We start from the raw sequence: 24,247 nt of genomic DNA, 5'->3' as shown, positions 1-24,247 counted from the left end.
ATCAGACTGGCTGGCCATAAAGATGTAAGGATCCCCCTGTCTCCTGTCTTTAGTGTTAAGATAAGGATCTTTATGTGGGTACCAGAAATCAAACTCGAGTTTCATTCTTGCAAGGGATGTGCCTTACTGCCTGAGCAATAATCATAGCCACTGTTTTATTCTTTTGTTCTATATTTTGGAGGCAAGATATGGATATATAGTTCAAGCTGGCCTGGTATTTCATTTATAACCCAGGCTGTCCTAGAAGCCACGACAATCCTCCTAGCTCAACCTTCTGAGTGCTAACGAGGGTCCCAAGCATACACATGCTACCATACCCAGTGACTTTAGTCAACCAACAGGCTGTCTTGAAAGCAAAAAGGGCCACTTCTAAGGATGAATGTGGTTGATGCTTTCAAATCCACATGCCTGTGGAAACACAGACAGACTGCAAGGCAAAGGTGAAATTACAAAGGTGGGCTAGTGCCCAGAGCCTGCAGAAAGAACAACCTGGGGAAGCCTGCGAAAGTCTGGGGATGCTCCTTCACTAATAATAATCTAAGCTACCATTAGTGACTTAAAGCAGAAAGTTTTAAAATGCAAGAATGTGTATGATTTTTATCTTGCCATTATCCCTGTAATCACTGGTCCTGATTAAAGACTCCTGCCCCAAAAGATGGATGGTCTCGAACACTTAAATGCATAGTAATCTTTCACCTCTTAAATGCTGTTTCTCTCAAGACATTCTTCTCCTCACTTCAATTTTGAGGCCAGCAATTGTCTTCAAATATTTGAAAAAACCTACAGAGTTGGGCTGGGGTTGGTAAATAGAATAATTCTAAAATCCCTGTTTTCCAACTTAAGGAACTTAAGTAGGCAGTTGAGGAGGCTCCTTATTTCAGCCCCCCCCCTTTTTTTTTCTTGCAATCAAGCGTCAAATATTTGAGAAACTGCCAAAACACGTTAGTGCTTGCTGCCACATAAATACATAGGGCAAGATAGTCATCAAGAAGGAAATGTTAGGGTAGTGTTCATTGTCTTCCTTGCACATGAAGCTCACACCAAATGGCTGGGTTTCCAGTGCATTCCTGAAGCACCTGATTACCCCTGTTCCTTCCCTGTCCCATCCTGACCCTGCTGTTACCCCTCTCCCTGGCAACCCTCCATGGTAGTAGATACTTTCAAATCACTTTGGAATGGCTTCTCAGAAGTGTATTTAAAAGCATGATAATTGGAGCTGTGCATATTCAAAGAGCCACAAGCACTCTTTGTGATGGAGGGGGCCTTTGTGTTTTAACTATCTGGTAGCAAAGCCTATATATTACAAGGATTGCTTTATCTTCATCCTGAACATCTTAAAGAGCTGTGGTCAGCTATATCTCTGTGGAAATCTACATTCCCCCTTTGCTTTGCCTAAAGCAATACACCTCTTACTTCAGGAAGCTTTGTGGGTGCTGATGTGTGAGGCCTCCCACAGTCTAACCTCAAGTAGGTTCACAGAGGCAGTGGTGCAATTCTTTACTAACCCACCCGCAGGCTAGAGGATGGCTCAATTGGGGAAGTGCCTGCTGCACAAGGTAGCACCTGAGTTAAGATCTCCAGAATCCATATAAAGCTGGAGATGTTGTGCCTATGCCTATGAGCTCATTCATTGCTCCTACTGAGATGGGAGGTGGAGACAAGAGAATCCCTGGGAACATATGGGCCAGCTGGCCTGGAGAAGACAGTGGTGAGAGAGACTGTGTCAAACAATGGGAAGGTGAGGACAGACACCTGAGGTTGTGGTCTGACCAACATTTCTGCACTGTGGTATATGTGCACCCACACTCAGACATACTAATATATATGTATACCCACCTCCTCTCTCTCTCTCTCTCTCTCTCTCTCTCTCTCTCACACACACACACACACACACACACACACACACACACACACTCACTCACTCACTCATGCAAGGTTAAAAGATAAACTAAAAGGACCTAGTAGTCAGGCAGTAGTTCGTCTTACCTAGACACCTCGTTCAGATCTTACACGTCAGTGTTCTTGCTCCTATCCTGACACTCCCTAAAACACCCCCCGCCCCCGCCCCCGCCGCCGCTGCCACCATTACCTTATTCCTTGATCACAGTTGGAAGCTCTCTTTTGAGTGTATGTATGGGTAGAGGACAGTGGTCAAAATCCAGGGTCTTCATCCTATTTAGAGACAGGGTAAACCCAGAGCTCATTGTTTTGTGTAGATTGAGCAGCCCACACACCCTGCAGAGCCCCCTGACTCTAGTTCCCCAACAATGGAATTACAGGTTCACACCACCGCTTCTAGCTTTTTATACATGAGTTCTGGGGTTTCTCGTATTTAAATGGCAAATGCTTTATCAACAGACCCATCTCACCATTTCCAAAATCCTATTTAAAGGACCCTCAAGTGCTCTCTCACAGGGAATCAGATCTTCTTCTTGCTGATTATTTTCTGCCTGAGCCCTGCCCCACCCACATCGATCGTTTTTGCTCTTTAAGTGTTAACACCAAGTCAGCTTGCAGATAAAGCACACATTACAGAATGAAGCTAGAATAGAGTTCTCTGGTTCATTCATGAATTCCTAAGTTGGCTCCCTGTCCTCTGCATATCTATTTGCAGTCACGCTGGGCTTGGACACGTGGAAGAACTCTGCCAACATCTCAAGTGAATGTTGTGTTGTGCTGGAAGTGACGGACATGGTTAAACTTGGAAACCGAGACCTCATTGCTCCTTAGTCTTTTGTCTGCTAGCTAAATAGCCCAATTTCCTCCGACCTTTCTTCAACATCACATCAGCACAACTACCTCAAACAGACTCTTGTGGTCAGCTTCAGCTCTGATGATATTTAACCACACCACTGGGCATGCCCAGCCTCAGAGACAAGGAGCCAACCGCAGCCCCACGAGTCCTGACCGAACTTAAGTGTCTTTACCAAAAGAAATTCCTGAGACTGATTGAATTCTCAAATCTCAAGGCAGCTCTTCAAGACTGACTTTTTTTTTTTTTTTTTTTTGCTACTGAAGTTTTGACTTGCAGACCAATCATCAAAATGCAGAATGAAGTTCTCCTGTTGGTGGTTTGAATAAAGAGAGCCTTATTCTTCACTTACAGATGAAAGCCGAGAAAACAGCTTAGTGGGGTGTTCCCATCTGGTACTCTCTAGACGCTGTAATTAAGGATACCTGGGAGTTTCAGAATGCTACATGCCAGCTTGCAGATGCAAACATTTTTATGGAGTGGTGGGAAATGTGAGCTGTCCCACGTTTTTCTAATTATTTAGTAAAGCATGATGCTTGGCTTTTTTTTTTCATTTTTCTTTTTTTAACGAGGAAGATAATCAAAAGATAATCAAGGCAGCTGCTCTCTACCCTTCTATGTTGTCAGAGCAGCCAGTGAGGGCAATATGCTGTCTAGTGACAAGACAGCACCTTGCTTTCTGTTTTCGGGGACCAGGGTGGCCTCCTGCTCTCAACAACCAGTGCTGTCATTTTCAAAACCCGTGGAGCCTTTTCTGATGATAGATTCTAGTAGTAATCCTCTGAATAAATACAGAAGGTTCTGCTATTGAGGTTGTTATCTTTGTATAATCTCTCTCTCTCTCTCTCTCTCTCTCTCTCTCTCTCTCTCTCTCTCTCTCTCTCTCTCTCTCGTGTGTGTGTGTGACTCGAGACTAGAATGTAACTCAGTTGCCAGAGGCACATATATGAGGCACATGCCTGTAATCACAGAACTAAGGAGGTGGAAGCAAGATAAGAAGTTTGGAGCTGTTAAGATGGCTCCATGGGTAAAGGTGCTTGCCACCAAGACTGATGACCTGAGTTCAATCCCTAGCCCAGGATAAAGACATGGAATTTGGATAAACTAAATTGGTGTTCCCCAGGCCCTGGTCACACAAATATGGCTCTAGAATAAACTAGCTCTTAACCACTTTTTTTTTAAAAAAAAAAGAGAGATAATTAAAATGAAGTGAAATCATTAGGCTAAGCCCTAAACTTTATACAATTATTTATTTGTTTGTTTGTTTCAGTGAGCATGAGGGTACTCACGTGCCACATCATTTGTGATGAGACCAGAGAACAACTTGCAGGATTCAGTTTTCTCTTTCTACCATGTGGGCTCCCGAGATTGAACTCAGATCATCAGGTTGAGTGGTAGCACCTTTTTACCTGCTGAGCCATCTCCTCGGTATTCTAGTATTACTAATAGTCCTTGTTAGAAGGGAAAAAAAATGCATGTAGACTTGCACAGGGATTTGATCAGAGAGATCATCTGAAGACGTAGGGAGAAAGCAGCATTCTACAAGATAACGTGTTACAGGCTTGGTTTCTGATTGGGTGATCCTGATTGGGTGGCTTCATAAATAACTCAATGGCTGAAAGAATCCAATGGATGAATCCATAGCTTACAGGATCATTATCACATGAGGTCTTGATGGAAGACCTAGCTGCTCCTTCATCATAGCTGAATGGCATTTTGTCCCTTCACCAACCCCCTTTTTGCTGTCTGCTTTCCTGGCCACCACAAACTAAGCAGCTTTCCCTGTCTACACTATGATTGATGCTCTGCCTGACCAAAACCCTAGAAGCATGGAGCCAAGCAAGAATGGGCTGAAATCTGTGAGCCTCAATAAACATCTCTTCTTTTGAAGAGACCTCTCTCTATCGGGCATTTTGTTACAGCAATGCAGAGCAACTTCACATGTTTTCATATGTGGTATTATGTCTTGATCCATCATGTCTGAGCATCAACATATGAGGTGCGATATGTATCATAAGGTATGCTCTTCCAGATGCAGCCTGGCCACCATCCAACGCACGACTAGCAAACACTGCAGGAAGCAGAACATCTCTTCCCTCCAAGCATCAGCCTCCCACCAGTTGGTACTTTCCATTCACCTCCCCTCACAGGAATGACCACGATACTCTGTACCAAAGCTCTGAAACCAGAGTCCTGGACTTTGCGGCTGATGTCCATTTCCAGATCGGGGAGATGCAATCAGGTTGGTGTGGTGACATTCTACTAAGCCTCCACTGGAATTTGTATGCAAATATACACATATAATTAAAATTAATATTTTAAGTTGAGAAATAGGCCTAGTCTGGCTATCTCCAGACGTCATTTGTGATATCAAGCCCACTATTGGCTCTGTTGGTTTATGACATGTAGCCTGTCCACATCCTGGCTGAAGTTCCGTCATGTCTCCAATATAACATACATACTTCAGCATCTGTATGAGACTCATTCCTAGCCCCTGGATCTGGATTGGAGGCTCCTTTCTGTAACCCCAAAGCAGGCATCTCCCCATAGCATAGTACTGACAAATTATATCCTGGTCATCCTTGTCTTGTTTGTATGCTCAGCGTAACTGCGTTCTGTCTGAGAGCGAGCACCAGCTCTCCTGCCCTCTCTGACACATCCCCGTCTAACACGATGTCTAGCACGTACGACAGGAAACTGGATGGCATTAAACGTGACACGTGATAATGTTCAGTTTGGGGTAGAGGCTGAATTTAAGCAAGGGAGTGAAATAGCCATGGGTGCCAAGGAATGAGCTCTGCAGCTTCAGGAAGAGAGCAGAAATTTCTGAAGTTCATTTTCATTAAATACTGGGCCTGGAGCCAGCAATACAGCTCAGCCCAAAGTGCTTGCTACCAAGCCTGACAACATGGGTTTGATCCCCAGAATTCATGTGGAGGAAGGAAACAAACGGCTATTAGTTGTCCTCTGGCCTCCACATACATGCCATGGCACACTCCCTCACCAAACACACACAAAATAAATAAATAAATAAATAAATAAATAAATAAATAAACAAATAAATAAACAAATAAATAAATGTAAATTTTAAAGGTTTATTTATTTTATATATGAGATTTTTTTTTTGCCTGCATATATGTATGTACACCACATGAATGCCTGGTGCCATAGGCTCAAATGAGGATACTGGATCCTCTGAAACTGGAGTTGCAAACGGTTGTGAGCCATCACCTAGGTACTAGAAAGTGAACCTAGGTCCTCTGTAAGAGCAACGAGTGCTGCCAACTGTTGATCCATCTCTTCAACCCTTAAGGAATGTAATTTTAAAAATTAAAGAAATAGAAATGGGGTTTGATATACATGTATCCACTGGGCAGGATCAACTTAATTTAAAGGGACCAGTAAATAATAAAGAACGTGCTCAGTGACTTCATTATAAGTAGAATAACATTATTATTTTGACAATTAATAAACCATTTAATGTAACATCATTTTACTAATTGTATGATTATTTTATGCTTAAATATGTAAAGCAATATACAAGGTAACTTTAGTAGTTTCTATGATTTATGCCAAAATGTGATTCAAATGTTCCAAACCAGGGGATTAAAATTTTAAAAGGACATCAAGATGGATTCTTTTATTAAACAGTGTGTCTCTGCAGTCATTTAAAAAATGACTTCGTAACTGTGAATTTATTGGCATGAATATGACTTTCCAATTGGGTATTTAGACTTGAAAGAAATATGTTGAAAGCTGCAAACCAAATAAGTGCAAAGGTACAACCCTTGAGAGACTGCTCTCAGGGAAGAGGGCTGCGGCTGCCGAGGACCCCCATTCAGTTCCCAGTACCTGTGTCCTGTCAGGTGACTCAGAGATGCCTGAAATTCCAGCTCTAGGTGATCTGACTCCTCCCACTGGCTTCATAGGGCACCCACACATTCATGCACATACCCCTCGACACACATATCGTTAACACACATAGTTAACAATGAGACTGGTTTTTAAGCGCATTATAGACAAAAGGAGGTGCTTTGGAGTAGGAGCATAGATGAATGGAATTTTTTTCTCAACACTCTTCATGTTTGCTGAAGTCTGTCCAATAAGCAAGTGAGGTTGAGAAGGAAACACTAATAGATACAAGTCTTCTAGAGCTTTAGAATCAATGCTGATCAGGTTACTTCAATGGGCTATTGTGAGACTTCCATGACACCAATATAAATAAAAGAATTTCACAACCATTGAGAAATGTTTTCAAGTGTTGTTACAAGATAGTCATTAGGGGCTGAGGGACAGCTCAGTCAGTGGAGCATTTTCTTCTCATGAGAATTTGAGTTTGATCCCCAGAAGTAAAGTTTTAAATTATTTTTTAAAAAGCTGGGCATGGTAGTATAACCCCAGTGCTGTGTAAGGAGAGACAAGCCAAACCCTGAGGCTTGCTGGCCAACCTGGCTAACTTAATATGCTCCAGGCCCATGAGAGACCCCATCTCACAAGGTAAGGTGGTTAGCTTTGAAAGAACAACGGGTGAGACTGTCCCTTGGCCTCCATGCACACGTATACATATGTATGCATACATACACACCCACATACATATGCTAACTCATTCAAATATAATGACCAATACTATTTCTGATGATTCACTTCCATGAGAAACAAACTTTATAGTGCGAGTGTTAGCATTGCATGTGTTGAGGCTCTTGGATTCCTTGAGGAGTTTTAAGAAAACAAAGACACAGTGAGCAAGTCAACCCAAGCTTAGTGTTCCCAAAGGACCGGGCAATTGCCTGTGCATGCTCTCAACCCAGCTGCGGATACAGTCCTTGTGACTCTGGGAATCTGTTGACTTCCCCTCTCCTCCATCTACACTGACTTCATCTTCAAAGCCAAGAGGCAGAACTTTTCAAACTGGAGACAGCTTAAAAGCCCGGAGCCAGCTTCAGGGAGTGCCATCTTCCTTCCCTGCACCAGCAGACCCACGGAGTCCTTTCTGCATGGGGAAATTTACGCTTCTCTTCTCGCCAGCTCCGTTTGGTCTTGGCTAATTCCCTAATCAGACAGAATGACATGGGGTTTACTGTTTCCTCCCTGGTTACCTATAGCTCCCCTCACTTCATTACTCCTTGGGAAAACTGTCTTGGGAGGACTCTTGTGACGGATTTATGTTCTGAGTTACAGACAGGAATGCCTTTCTCTGCTTTTCCTTTGCCTGTACCACATAAACATGTCCTAGGATATTCCCTGGGAAGGAGCTGTGGCTCTGGTAGCTTGTATGTACAGAGGCTATCTTGGAGGAATCTTCTGGGAGGGACAGTCATAGACACTCACTAGGTGTGCGTGAGTCTTCCATGGAAGTGAGACTCTGCCATCAGGTGCCTGATTCTAAGGAGCAGTGCCTCTTGACAGCCGGAAGAGTTGGTTCTTCTGTGTAAACATCTACTATTGAAGTTCCTCTCTTGGAAGTGCCTCATGTCTAAAGGAAGCTATTTCAACTTCTAGACTCTAAACAGTATCTTTAAATAGAGTGCTACTGTCTTTAATCTATTACAAGGAGAGTACTAATTACTGACTAGTGGGTTAGTGGCATTACATGTAATTCAAACTTTCCTACTGTAACCTTATGAAATTGTTAAATGGACCCATAGTCATGTACTGCAACTCCTGCATGATTGTGGTTCCATCAATAATGCCTTCTCTTTCGTCATGAGAGGCATTGATACGGTCATCACTCCTGCAGTTTTACTGAATGAAAGCCTAGAGTGTGTGAAGATCCTCATTCTACTGCGTTCTAATCTACTAGGAAATGGAGTTCTATGATAAATGCATTGCAGAGCCGGAGGAGAAGGCTTAACTGGTGACGCTTACCATAAAGCCACAAGAAAACAAAACTACTAAAAGAGCATATGTCTGCAAGCTCAGAGCTGAGGAAGCAGAGGCAGACAGATCCCTGGAATGCACTGCCAGCCAGTCAGATGCAATGGTGAGCTCCAGGTTCAGAGAGAGCCGCTGCCTAAAAAAATAAGATGAATAGCAACTTAGTAAGACGCCCACATTAGCCTCTGGGATACATATGCATGAAACAAACACACACACACACACACAAGAAGTAAATTATTCTATAATACATTTGCTGAAGTTTCTTTTCCTTATTTATTGTAAATTCAATAACAGTTTATGTTAAATTTGATTAAATTTATTATTTTTATATCATTATTATTTTACATGTTAATCAGTCACAAAGCAAGTCCCAAAAGATACAAGAAGGTTGAAATAACCTCATGCATCTTATCAGATCACCATGAATTAAAGACAGACTTCAACAACAGAAACAATGGAAAGTCCATATACACATGGAAACTGAACATCTCTCTACTCAATGATAACTTGATTATATTATCAGGGAAGAAATAAAGAAAGAAGTTAAAGACTTTCTAGAACTCAATGAAAATGAAGGCACAGAATATCCAAACTGATGGAACACAAGGAAAGCAGCACTAAGAACAAAGTTATTAGCACTGAGTACCTCCTTAAAGAAATTGAGGGTCCCCCCCTAGCAACTTAATAGCACACCTGAAAGCTCTAGAACAAGAAGTAAACACACCCAAAAGGAGTAAGTGGCAGGAAGTAGTCAAACTCAGAGCTGAAATCAATCAGTTAGAAACAAAGAAAACAATACAAAGAATTAGTAAAGATTTATTATAAATTAAATAATATATTAAACAATTTTATATTAATTTATTATATAATATATTTACATGTACTATATTGTATAATATAAATATATATGTACATATATAAATGTAAATGATATGCATTTACAATATATATTTATTGTACATTATATAATTATATATTATATTAGCTATATCAATAATATATTATATACATTAAATTAAAATAAATAATAAATTTTTAGTTACATATTTGTGTTTCTGTGTGGGTTTGTGGCAGAAACCCACCAAGGCCAGAGTCATCAAATATGTCTGGAGTTGGAGTCTGAGTTACAGTTACAGGCAGTATGAGTTGCCTGACATGGCTGCTGAGATACAAACTTGAACTCTCTGAAAGAGTGGTACATGCTCCTAACCACTGAGCCATCTCTCCAGTCCCACACTTGCCAAAGCTCTATTCACAGAGTCACAGAAAAGGAGGCAACTAAAGCTAGGGACACTGGGAAGGCTTTCACTTGTGAGAAACCTTACAGGAAATGTGAAATTAGCCCAGAAAAAGAGGAAGGAGGTGGGTCGGAAGGAGGAGTCATCACAAGAAAAGATATCAAGAAAATCACAAGAAAAGATACCAAGGTCCAGGCAGCTAGGAGATCTCTGAAAAATACAATGAAGTCCAGGCCCTCAAAAGTGATCAACTGTTAATAGTCGTTTTTGAAAGGGAGGTTGGTTTGAACAGATTCCATTTCCAAATCATTGGCTCTAGTATTTTCATGAACTGCACATTAACTAAAACAGAAAGTGGTAAATGGAAAATGATTAAAATGCAAGTACTGGAGAGTGGCAATCAGGAAGTAAAGCAATGGAAGGGAGGGTCAAGTTCAGTGCATTAAGCAGGACATGGGGCTAATTTGTTGAAAAGATGATGACAAGATGAGTGGAGGCCCTCATGATGGACTAAACATAAAAAGGGAGGATGCAGTTATTGGCTACCCTAATAACCTATTCTCTCTAGAGTCAGGAATACAGGAGGGAAGAGGTGGTCAGGGTTAGGTAATATGCCAAATTAACCATCACTGTGTTACCTTGGACTAACAGTCCAGTGTTTGTCTTGCATTGTAGATGATTGGGCTAAAATCATATGAAACAACACCAATGACCAATGAGAAAAAAAAGAAAAACAACTGTTCTGTGAGCTTTAAACATCTTTGTCAAAACATCAAAGATTCTTTACCATCACTGGTAAGTGTGTAGGATATGGCAAATGGAAAAACTGAGGCAGAGTAGATGACTCCATGCATAAAAGCATCTGCTGTGGCTCCTAGAACTTTTGGGAGCAGGGATGGCTGGATTGCTGGCTGCCAACTCAGCTCCGGGTTCAGTGAGAAACTTAGTCTCAAAAGAATAAGAAGCCAGGCATGGTGGCGCACGCCTTTAATCCCAGCACTCGGGAGGCAGAGGCAAGTGGATTTCTGAGTTCAAGGCCAACCTCGTCTACAAAGTAGCTCCAGGACAGCCAGGGCTATACACAGAAACCCTGTCTCGGGAAAAAAAAAAAAAAGAATAAGAATAAGAATAAAAGAGGGTGATAGACCAGGACACCCAATGCCTTCCACTGTGCTGTGCAACTGTACACATACATACACATACAGATTAACTTATGTAATTTACTACACATATACACCACACACACACACACACACACACACACACACACACACACACATTTCTAAACAAGCAGAAACACTAGTGTTTGTTTGGTGCACTGTGGTTTTAACATGTGAAGCATTGTAAACAGAAGTGTTTTGTTGCTCTGTCAAGTGCACGTATCAGCTTCAGTTTTGGCATCGGATAGAGCAGAAGGCGCTTTTCTAAGCCTCATCCAATATTCATCTCCATTCTAAGTTTGAGTCAACTTCCAGACTTTACAGTTTAGCCTGTGTTTCTTGTGTCTCGGACATCTCAGTACTCACTCTAGATTTTAGCCGATGTCACTCAAGGACATCTTGACCTTTGTTGTGACAAGTATTTTTCACATTTGTATCAATAAGTTCATTTCCATTAAGTTCTTCTGACTGAGACTCTAGAGCTATCATAAAGCTAGTGGCCTAGCCTTTTTCTTCTGTAACCTACTTACATGGAACATGCTTTCACTTCTACTATTATCTTTATGCTCCAGTGTGTTACTGCACATTCACCTTTGTTGCCCAATTTCCCCTATTGCTCATTAGCTAAGTTTCTTTTTCTGTGATAAAATATTCTGGCAAATGAACTTCAGAGAGAAAAGTTTTATTGTAGCTCATAGTTCAAGCTGTAATCCATTAAGGTGGGGAAATCAAGGCAGTAGGCAGCTGGGCACATGGCATCTTTAATCAGGAAGCAGAGGGTGGTGGATGATGGTGCTCAGCTCTCTTCACTTATACAGCCAGGGATCCCATCCAGAGAATGGTGCCACCCATAGTGGGCAGGTATTCCCACAAGAAGTAATGCAGGCAAGACAAATCCCCCTACAGGCATGTCCAGAGGACCATCTCCTGGGTAATTCTAGATTTGGTCAAGGTGACAATTAGCACTAACCATCACATTCATCTATTTCCATGAACTAGAAGTTGTCACTGAGTGACAAAGAAATGATAAAGCTATGCACTTAGCTTTGTGTGTGAATGGAAGAATAGATTCTATGTGATCATACTCAGAATGAAATGATACATTTCGCCTTAAAATATCTATCTGAAGTTTTGCAATAAGTCATGGACACAAGAGCTAATGTTTTTTTTTTTTACAACCATTCTCAGTTCATGTGCCATGATAGCCAAAGTCTAACAATGTTTCTGGGACTTGGTATCATTTATCTGAATTGTGGCAACTGAGAATTGTGTGTTTTAGAACTGTGCAAAGGAAATGGTGTTATGTAGAAGACCTCAGGAACAGAGAAACTGTGTTAACAAGTGCTGATACTTGCTCTTGAGTTTACAAGACTCCAGTGGATAAAGCACTTGCTCTGCAAGCATGAGGACCTGAATTTGAACTTCAGAATCCATGTAAAGAATGCCAGGCATGGCGACAAATCCCAGTGTTGGGGCAGGGGGATGGGGGTGGGGGATAAAAAGTAGAAGATTTCTGAGGCTCATTGATCATTGAATTATTCTACTTACCTACTTACAGAGAGAGATGGGAGGAGGAGGAAGAGGAGAAGGAAGGGAGGAAGGGAGGAAGGGAGGAAGGGAGGAAGGGAGGAAGGGAGGAAGGGAGGAAGGGAGGAAGGGAGGAAGGGAGGAAGGGAGGAAGGGAGGAAGGGAGGAAGGGAACTGTGAGGATGGTGGGCTGGCAGACACCATAGGTGCTATACTATCGTCATAACACCATCCATCCATGTTAAAACACTGTACCCTAAACTAATAAGATAAAGCTTTGGCACAATAGATTCCACCACACATCCATCACAACTGTCTATGTACATTCTTCCTTGCCTCTAGAGAGACGGTCCATCAAGTTCCCTTCTGCCCTGGAGAAGTATTATGAATTCCCTCATCCAGCTGATCTTCAGGGAAACCAAGTATATTCTTGGCCCTGAAATCTGTAGCTAGCATCTGCTCACACCTGCATCAGAGCTACCATATTATCCGGTTTTCAATTCAATCACACAATGAGTTTGTCCACTGGCCATGACAGCCCATAAGTGCCCCCCCCCCCCCGCCTTGAGCTCAGGCAACCAGAGATTCTGGGGTGCTTCCTGCCCTAACCCTTGTCCGCCACAGGTATGTAGCTAGAATGAAGTAAAAGATAAGCACCTTTAGAAAAAACACAGAACTCACCCTATTTAGGAGGTCAGGAGAACAAAACAGAGAGGATTCTTATTCTGGAGCCTGGACCCACTCGACCTGACCCCTCCTCCCCTCCAGCCTTTTACAGGGTCTTAGATAATCTGGCTAGACCTTTAGCAGTACATAAATGCCAATGCATTCTTGTGGGGCCACTATCTTGGATAGACATGGTCATGGCTACTCTGTGAATGCTTGCTACAGGCTGAGAGAACTGACTCTTTCCCCAAGAATGTACTGGAAACTGGGGGTTGTTTCTGAAGCCAAATAATAGAAGGTCAAAGGCTCTAGATGAAGCATGGAGAGAAAAAATTTCACAAGCCAAGATGGGAACTTTGTTCTCCACACATACCTCAACTTTAAACTATTGCACCTGGCCCTAACTGCATGGTGTTTGGATGAGATAGATCAGACAATAGAGCAGAATAATTTCAGGGATGTGGAATATCTTTTCCTCCTATCCTGTCTATCATGTGGGTTTCTTCCACGTTACAATAGATCTATTCTTGCCCAAGCTGATATTGATTTTCTCTTTTCTTATTGTTAGAGGAGCTGGGTTGGGGGAGGTTTGGGGTATGCTTATGTCTGGATCGCCACCCAAGTATTTTCTTCTCACTATCCCTGGCAACCTCCTACCTAAGCGCCTGCCAATCACAAGAAATGTCTTCTGAGTTCTTGCCAGTTTGCAAACACATCTGCTTTTACTATTTGACAGAGCATGGGGCTGGATGATGGTATGTGATTGGCCTCAAAGGACTTATCACATTTGATCCATTGTGTGTCAGCCTGGGGATCCCCTCCCTTCATGTACCCCCAAGTTTGGTGTTTTAACCATGTGCCTGGTCTATTGTTGTCTTTCTTGTTCCAAGATGAGATCTTTTGGGATGAGCTTCATCAGGTCTCACACTCTTGGTCTCATACTAAATATGCGAAGTTACTGGATTTTTGCCTTTACTCATCTTCTGGGCTTGAAGGGAAGAGACCCCTGATTTACACACCATCTCCTGTCTTGTGCTTGGTTTGGGCCAACATTCCTCAGAGCTGTGTCCACATGTGTATTTAGCTGGCCAAATGTTCAGCCAAACAGTCAGTGGTAGAGATTCTGGTATCCAGCGAACCCAGCTGTTCAGTGGCCTAGAATGTCATCCCTCCCCCTCTACCCAGAAGGGTCTTTCTCAACCCCATGCTCCTTCCCAGACCCAGGCTCATCAGCCAGGAGGTCTCACTGACCCTTGTTGCATCCCTACTGAATGACCAACATCCTCTCCCCACTGAGTTACACATCCTCCTGCCTGGCTGCCTTCCACCTTTCTGCTGATCTTTCCTACAGCACAAAGAAATGGCCAATCAGGGTTTGAATTCTCGTCACACATTGTCTCAGTTGGATGGAGCTACCATAGCCCTAAGCCCATGCTCAAGGTGTCAGTGACCATCTCCCTGCCTTGTGCTTGGCCAACCTCCGCCATATGCCTTTCCAAGGGTATTGCTCTGTGTGCCATGTCCGTCTGCCTCTTCTTCCTGTAAGGGTGCTAGCCTTATTGGATTAAGACTATGATATAGGACTTTGTGTCAGGCCAAGGACACTTTCCTTTCTTGCAACCATCCCCATGTTTTGTGCACAACAGCATTACAGCTGGACCATTGTCAGATCCCTTTGCCTTAGTAACCTTGTCTCAAATACAGTCACATTTGGAGATTCTGAGGGTAGGGATGTTTTTATTAAGCTGTGGTGTGTATTGGTATTTGTACAGGTGCCTGTGTGTGCACATGCACGTGGAAGCCAGAGCTAACCTCAGTTGTTGTTCCTAAGATACTGTCTACCTTGATTTCTTTTGAGACAGAGCCTCTCACTAACCTAGAACTTACAAAGTAGGTTAGGGCTGGCGGGCCAAGTGCGCCTCAGGATTCGGCATGCCTCTGCCTCAGTGCCAGGATTACAAGTGTGTGTCATTACCCTAGGCTTATATTCTAGGGGTTAAATTTAGGCTATCAAAGTTGCAAAGAAAGCATTTTATAGGCTGAGCCATCTCCCCAGCCCATGTGGGTAAGGATTTCAATGTAGGAACTTGAAAGTGTGTGTTCTGGTTTGTAACTTGCCTTTGTTCTGGTTTGCAACTTGCCTTTAGCTATGAGCAGAGATTTGCAACATGAATTGACTTGGCTTAATCTGTAAAACAGAGCTAATAATCCTTCCTAGGATTATAGAGATTAAACCAAATCTTCAAGGTTAAGAACCCATCATTGAATGAAATAAAAAAAGACTTGACTCCCTAGCCTTGAGCACAGGGCCCTGTTCCTCGGGTCAGTCGATGTGTGCTTCTTAATTTTAATGCAGAGACTGAGCAGCTCTTGATAGCCAGGTGCCTCTCTGCCTCTCTGCTCTACTTGCCTCTAAGTTCTCAGAAACCCAGGGCAGACAGGACTCTGATACTGACTGCAGGAATAGTTACTGATGTCCCATCTCCTCCAGTTCTCAGCTGTGAAAGGAGAGTAATGTCCACCAGCCAGGGCACTGTGCTGATGAACTGAAGAAACCCTGTTAGGTACACATGATGAGCAGCCTGGGAAAGTCTTAGCTGTCATTCCAGCTGTCAGGACGGGTTCAGTGCTATCCATGAGCATCTGAGCTGGTCAATTTTCCATATTTACTATGCAAAAATCTTTTAAAGGCTAAACAAGGAGCTGGGGAGATACCTCAGTGGATGAAGGCATTTGGTGTGCAAATCTAGAGACCTGAATTTAATCCCAGGAATTCAAGGAAAGGTGAAGGCAGAGAGTTGACTTCATAAAGCTGTCTGCTGGTCTCCACACAGGTGCCATGACACATACTTGTTCCCCATCATGTACACTTGTATAGAATAATAATGAATACATTTTTAAATAAAGAAAAATGATTTGCTTTTCAAGTTGTCCTCTAGCATATACATATGTGTACAAACACACATACGTACGCATACACACATACACACACACATGTACACATGTACATACATACAGACCAGGAAGTTTATTTAAAGAAATAATTAGTTCATTACACAAAGATGTTTCTACATATATTTCTTTATTTTTTGTCCTCATTATTCATCCATCATCATCATCACCATCATCATCATCATCATCATCATCATCATTATTATTATTATTATTATTATTATTATTATTATTATTTACCCTGCAACCAACTTGTGCAGAACTATTAGACACAGGTATTCTTGGAGACTAAGTAAATCTAGCTCTTTTTTCAAGCCAATCATTTTCCATTAAGATTACATCTCAAGGAAGCTTTCTCTAAATCTCCCTGTAAATAGATAATTAACATCAGATGGTGCTGAGACCTCCTCTTTAGGTAGTGGGCGCTTACCAAAAATGCTGTATTTGAAGCTCTCACACACAGTTGAGGTAATGTGTAAAGGAAGCGTCTCTCAAGAACAATGTGGTGAGGCCCATCGTTAGGTCATGTGACCAAGTGTCTCCCTCAACATTTCATCTTAGGGTTTGGGGGGACATGTATATGTATGTAGCATGCATGCATGAATGTTTTTATGTATGTAGCCAGGTGCAGAGAAGCCAGAGATTTGGCATCTGCTATCTTCCTTCATCATTTTCTACTCTTGTTACCAAACCAGGACTTTGCTTACTGGAGACCTTACCAATTTGGCTAGTCCAGCTTGGTATCTTGCCCTGAAGAGTTCATTTCTGTTTACTGAGAACTAGTAATTCTGACTAACTGCCACACCTACCCAATGCTGTAGGACCTAGGTGTTCAAACTCTAACCTTCACAGTTGCTCAGCAAGCACTTTATCTACTGAGTCATCTCTGGCCCCTGCTTCTCAGTTTTCTACACAACATTCAAGATTCATAGGATCTAGAAAGCAAGAGTGATCTTCACATGGGGTTTCTATGTCCCACACATCTGCACATGCAGTCTCATTTCCATCGGGTCACCTGATAGCACTGGATCTCCTTGACCACACTCCCTGGCTAGTCACTCATTCACTCTCAGCTACTGTTTCTCCTGCTCACCATTTGTCATTTTCTAAACCTCTCTGAGTGTGTTGAGTAATGCATTAAGGAGAACCTCAGGGGCACCAAATGTGTTGATGTCACATTAAGGAATGAAATAAAAAAAATTCCTCTTGGCTTAATTTGATGAGAAGAAAACCCAAACATGTTCTCCAGTTCTTTTCCCGTGTCTTCCATAGGTCTGTAGTTTCTATCGACTGGCCTCTCTGTAATCGATCTGTGTCTGTCTGTCTCTGTTTCTGTATGTCCCTTGCAGAATACTTGGCTATGAATTTATTGAACAGTATAAAAAGCATTTCATGACAAAGGGATGAGAGAGTCTCTACAGAAATCTTTAACAGAGTTTTACAAGGGGAAAAGTCATTTTTATTGACCCCAACTGACTTGGAATAGCAACTCTAACCACAAACAGGCACTATCAAGCTATTTCCATATGTTGTTGCCAGCATTTATGATGGATATTTGTTTTATAAGATTGTTTCCAACCTGTTGGCTGCTTTCAGTAAATGACTACCACAACACACACTTACATTATTCTGGGTAAAGGGAATGGAAGATTATATAATTTAAAATTAGAGCTATGCATTAGCTTGGGCTATAAAAGCTGATTGCAATGGAAATTCAAAGCATGTAAGGGAGGCTGCTACATTGTTCTTTTAAAGGAAGGCTAAGTTTAAACAGGATGAATACACAGTAGGACAGCAGGCTAAGTAAACATTCTCAAATGACTTCAAGGTATATTATTAACTTGGCTGTGGGGTCTAGCAATAGTTCAGTCTCTCTGAATGTATGAGGTACTTTTATAAAATTATATTCCTACATGGAAACTCTGTTGCTCTTACATTCTTTATCACACAGATTATAAATAGAAATTCTGCTTCAAGTGGATATCTCCCATCATTCAGTGTAGCTTAAGCCATCTCAAAGAAGAACTTGCTTGCATGCAAACAACAGTGCCTGGTCTTCTACCTCTCTGGAGCACCTATGGAAGTATCTTGAGTCTCTGGCTTGTTTTCACTCTTGCCCCAGAGCCAGTCTCAGCTAGTTTCATGGAAACAGGACTTTTCTACCAAGATGCTATCCCGAGGAACTCTGCCGGCCATGGATTCTCCAACCCCATTGAGGCCAAGGCCTTGTGGAATGTGGGCAGCTACTTTGGTGCATAACAAGTTCCTGTCATGAGGAATGAGCTTTCAAAGGTTCTGGGGTTGAAATGGAAAAGGTCTGCTATAGGCAATTGGCTGCTGTTTTAGTATCACATGACCTGAGAGTAATGAAAGCATAACTGCCTGTTACATTTTAATGTATGTGGCCATGATGTTACAATGAAAGAAACCCAGATCACCTACAGATCATCTGGACCACAACCCATTTCTGGGCTGAGAAAAATGGCTCAGCTGGAAAACTGCTTGCCACCACTGTGTGCACATGCACATGCACATACACACACACACACACACACACACACACACACACACACACACACATACACACACATATGAAGGCAATGAACAATTCCTTGTAGTTAGGATATATCCAACTGGTCTCTGCTGAAAGTTGTTAAATGGAGAAGGGACTATAGATCAATTGCCAGAGTGCTTGCCTAGCTTGAACAAAGCCCTGGGCTCCATCCCCAGTGCCATGTAGACTGGCTGTGACAGTGCATACCTGTAATCCCAGAATTCAGGAGGTGAAGGCAGGAGAATCAGATTAGAAGATACAGGTCTGCTTCATAGCAAATTTGAGGTCAGCCTAATCTACATGATACCCTGTCTCCAAAATAAGCAAAAGTTTTTGAATGACCAGCTAGTGACAATTCCCTATGGCCCTTTCCCTGGGTAACAACAGCTGTTTGATAATTAAGAATTCTAGCAAAATACAAATTTAATATTGCAAGGTTATAATGTTTATAAAAGGTAATGCCTTACAATGTGAAGACTCACCTAGACTCAAGAGCTAATTATCTAGTTTGTGGTGCAAGCATCGGCAACACATGATAAATCTAGTTGAGCTATAACACCCTTGCCTACTAAACTATCAAGATCATGCATGGGCAATAAGAGTCATTGCAATTATAGAAGAGCCAGTAAGGATAAACAAGTTTTGTATAAGCCCAGATAAGGGGATTGGCCAGTGTGAACCAGTAAAATCCTTCCCTTGAGAGCTTAGTGGAAAAACCTATATAAATTCAGGTTAGTCACATGGATATAAAAACCAGGTTAAGGCTGTGCATCTACTTGGGAGCATCCACTTATAAAGAACTCTAAACTGCTGATAGAATGAACTGAAATTTTAGAGCTAGCCCATGTGCCAAGACTGATTTTTTTCTTTTTTTTTTCTTTCTTTTCTTTCTTTCTCCCCCCGCCCCCCGCAAGACTTCAGTTGATATTCACTCCTGTGACAAATAATCACCCCCAATTTTATTTGAATATTTAACAGGAATGAAATGACTTTCAGTCTCTGTGCTTTGTCTAAGGCATTTGGAGAAATTTCTTGTCCATCAGCAAGTGCTAAGAGCATCTCCACACCAGGCTTTGCCCTTGGTCCCAGAAGTCTCCGAGCAGCAAAGCCAGTGCCTTGCTGACACAGGAACCCCAGTGCATGGTTCCCAGAAGACAGAGACCACTGTGGGAATGGCATCCTGGGATATCAAATTTGTATTAGCAGATAAAAGGTTTTGGCTTTTTACTGAATCCAGGATCATCTCTGTGTTCAAGATCCAAACTTGGACTCAACCTCCAAAATCCCTTCTACCATGTACGGGGATATTTGCATATTATATAAATAAATTGTTATGTGATAAAATAGAATATAGGAAAATTTAATGGCCTGTGTATATATGGTATGTGTGTGCATATACATGCAGGTGCACATGCATGCAAATGTGAGCCCATGCCAGAGGCTGCTCCAGCACTTCCTGTACCACTCCGAAAAAGACCGCTGGAAAGGATAAAACATCAGCCAAAAAAGATGCAGATAGAAGGGAAGAGGGGAACAAAGGGCAAACAGGATGAAGTGGCTGACCAGCAAACCACAGATCTGCCTGCAGAAAATGGAGAGTCAGAAAACCAGAGTCCAGCCTCTGTAGAAGAGAAAGAAGTCACGTCCAACTAAGCATCCATCATGTCTGTCAGTGTCCCGCCTCCCTTCTTGTACAATCCAGAGGAATGTTTTTATCAACTATTTTGTAAATGTGAGTTTTTTAGTAGCCCTAGAAACATTATTAAAAGGTGAGAGAATTCCACCTCATCTCAAATGATTTGGGGGGTAAATGGTGTTTTAAGTGGTTAAATCATTTGCTGGTTGTTTATTTTTTGGTATAACCAGAAAATAGCAGGATACTGAATTAGGAGAGACTGTGACTGTCTCTGGGGTCACCATAACATTCTGTAGAGGGAGCTAGTTTTATATCCTACAATACAAAGAATAATAAATGGCAATTTAGAGTCTCAGTCATGCATTCATGCTGGAGTATTTTCAGTTCTATCTGGTCCTTTGTTTCTAGTAGAGCCATTTTGTAAGAAAGCCAGTCCTTGGCTCTTGCCCTGTCAGGACTGTGATGTCTGTGGTCGTGGCAGTCCATCTTCCTAACCGTTGTGATAATGTGCTGTGAAAGATGGAAATCCTGAGTCTGTTCTGTGTGTGGAATAAAATCGTGAGTTGGTGGAACTGAGGATTACAGGCATTTGGTTGTTATGAGAGGCCTTAGGAAAACTTATCAAGTTTAAGACTGGAACATCACTGGAATGATTTCAAAGAAAAGCAATACAATGCATAGCTCTTCATTTGTGTACATGAACATAGTGTGACTCTTCAGAGTTTGGGTATGTGAATAAAATATATGGTTCTTTTGAGGTACATGTGGTAAGAATTGCAATGTCTGTGCACTCTGCTCCTTAACCAGTAAAATCTCAGTGGTGAAAGAGAAAAAAAAATTCCCTAACCTAAAAAAAGAGATAGCCATAAATGTACAAGAAGCCTACAGAACACCACATAGAACTGAACGGAACAGAAAATTCTTTTGTCACATAGTAAAGAAAACACTAAATGCAAAATAAATAAATAAATAAATAAATAAATAAATAAATAAATAAATAAAGATATAAGGTAAAGAGGCCAAGAAACATATAAAGGCATACCTATCAGAATTAAAGCCAGAAGATCCTGGACAGATGTGATCCACACTCTAAAAGAACACAAATGCCAGCCCAGGTTACTATACCCAGCAAAATTTTCAATCACCATAGATGGAGAAACCAAGATACTCCATGACAAAACTGAATTTACACAATATCTTTCTACTAATCCAGCCCTACAGAAGATACTGGAAGGAAATCTCCAACACAAGGAGAGTAACTACATCCAAGAAAACACAAGAAATTAAACATTTTATAGCAAACCCAAAATAAGAGAAGCATACTCACATACTACCATTTCTAGGAACAAAACTAACAGAAATTACAATCATATGTCTTTAATATGTCTCAACATCAGTGGACTCAATTCCACAATAAAAATACACAGGCTAACAGCCTGAATATATAAACAGGATCCAGCATTTTGCTGCATAAAGAAGCATGCCTCCGTAACAAAGATAGACACTACCTCAGAGTAAAAGGCTGGTAAAAAAATATTTCAAGCAAATGGTCCCAAGAAACAAGCTGGAGTTGCCATTCTAATGTCCAATAAAGTAGACTTTCAACCAAAATTATCAAAGGAGATGGGGAAGGACATTTCATATTCATCAAAGGAAAAAATCCACCAAGAGGAAGTCTCATTTCTGAACATCTATGCTCCAAATGCAAGGGCACCCACATTCATAAAAGAAACTTTTCTAAAGCTCAAAACACACATTGAACATCACACAATAATAATGGGAGACTTCAACACCCTACTCTCAACAATGGACAGATCATGGAAACAGAAACTAAACAGAGACACAGTAAAACTAACAGAATTTATGAACCAAATGGATTTAACAAATATCTATAGAACATTTCATCCAAAAAAAAAAAAAAAGGATATACCTTCTTCTCAGCACCTCATGGAGCCTTCTCCAAAAGTAACCATATAATTAGTCACAAAACAGTCCTCAACAGATACAAAAAGATTGAAACATCACCAAGGATTCTATCAGATCACCATGGACTAAGACTAGACTTCAATAACAACAGAAAGCCCACATACTCGTAGAAACTGAAACTATCTCTACTCAATGACAGCTTGGTCAGGAATGCAAGCAAGATTTTGCTGAAGGGACCCTGGTATAGCTGTCTCGTATGAGGCTATGCCAGTGCCTGGTAAATACAGAAGTGGATGCTCACAGTCATCTATAAGATGGAACACAGGGCCCCCAAAGGAGAAGCTAGAGAAAGCACCCAAGGAGCTGAAGGGGTCTGCAACCCTATAGGTGGAACAACAATATGAACTAACCAGTACCCCCAGAGCTTGTGTCTCTAGCTGCATATGTAGCAGAAGATGGCCTAGTCAGCCATCACTGGGAAGAGAGGCTCCTTGGTATTGCAGACTTTATATGCTCCAGAACAGGGGAATGCCAGGGCCAAGAAGTGGGAGTGAGTGGGTAGGGGAGCACGGCAGGGGGAGGGTATAGGAAACTTTCAGGATAGCATTTGAAATGTATATAAAGAAAATATCTAATAAAAAATAGTGGAAAAGATGAAAAAACAGAAATAAGGAAAGAAATCAAAGACTCTATAGAATTAAATGAAAATGAAAACACATCATACCCAAACTTATGGGACACAATGAAAGTGTTAAGAGGAAAATTCGTAGCACTAAGTGCCTTCATAAAGAAATTGGTGAGATCCCATACAAGCAACTTAACAGCACACCTGAAAGCTCTAGAACAGAAAGAATTAAACACACCCAAGAGGTCCTTAAAGAGAATAATACAAAGAATCAACAAAATCAAGAGCTGGTTCTTTGAGAAAATCATCAAGACAGATAAACCCTTAGTCTAATTTACTAAAGGGCATAGAAACAGTATCCAAATTAAGAAAATCAGAAATGAAAAGGAAGACATAACAATAGGATCTGAGGAAATTCAAAAAATCATCAGATCCTACAACAAAAGTCTATACTCTGCAAAACTGAAAAATCTAGATGAAGTGAATGGTTTTCTAGACAGATATAACATACCAAAGTTAAGTCAAGATCGGGTAAACTATCTAAACACTCCCATAACCCCTAAGGAAATAGAAATAGTCATTAAAAAATCTCCCAACCAACAAAAGCCCAGGACCAGATAGTGTTAGTGCAGAATTTTATCAGATCTTCAAAGAAGAACTAATACCAATACTTCTCAAACTATTCCAGAAAAATAAAAACAAAAGGAATACTACCTAATTCGTTCTATGAAGCCAAGGTTACTCTGATACATAAACTACATAAAGACCCAACAAAGAAAGACTCCAATTTCACTTATGAATATAAGAATACCTAATAAAATTCTCACAAACTGAATCCAAGAGCATATTAAAACCATCATTCACCACAATCAAGTAAGCTTCATCTCAGGGATGCAGGGATGATTCAATATATGAAAATCCATCAATGTAATACATTATATAAACAAACTCAATGGAAAAGGTCACATGATCATCTCATTATATAATGCAAAAGACTTTGACAACATAATAAAAGCAATATATTGCAAACCAACAGCCAACATTAAATTAAACGGAGAGAAAGTAGAAGCAATCCCACTAAAATCCAGGACAAGACAAGGTTGCCCACTCTCTCCTTATCCATTCAATATAGTACTCAAAGTTCTAGCTAGAGCAATTAGACAACAAAAGGAGGTCAGGGGATAAAAATTGGAAAGAAAGAAGTCAAAGTATCACTATTTGTAAATAATATGATAGTATACAAAAATGACCCCCAAAATTCCATCAGAGAACTCCTACAGCTACTAAACAACTTCAGCAAAGTGGCAGAATATAAAATTAACTCAAACAAATCA

General features: G+C 41.2%; 1 long non-coding RNA gene across 1 annotated transcript in view; it reads right to left on the bottom strand.

Annotated features, from left to right (window-relative positions):
- Positions 1-2,089: 2,089 nt before the first annotated feature.
- Gm29345 overlaps positions 2,090-24,247 on the bottom strand; it is a 37,455-nt gene continuing 15,297 nt past the window's right edge. The window contains exons 2-3 of the long non-coding RNA XR_878480.1: positions 8,618-8,762; positions 2,090-2,172 (exon numbers count right to left, since the gene is read on the bottom strand). This is a non-coding gene — a long non-coding RNA (predicted gene 29345). The remainder of the gene's footprint in view (positions 2,173-8,617; positions 8,763-24,247) is intronic.

Source organism: Mus musculus, chromosome 1 (genome assembly GCF_000001635.26).
Source record: "Mus musculus strain C57BL/6J chromosome 1, GRCm38.p6 C57BL/6J".
In the NCBI taxonomy this organism is placed as follows: Eukaryota; Metazoa; Chordata; class Mammalia; order Rodentia; family Muridae; genus Mus; species Mus musculus.
Note: the sequence above shows the minus strand (reverse complement) of the source record. Positions and strands in the feature narration are given on the sequence as shown.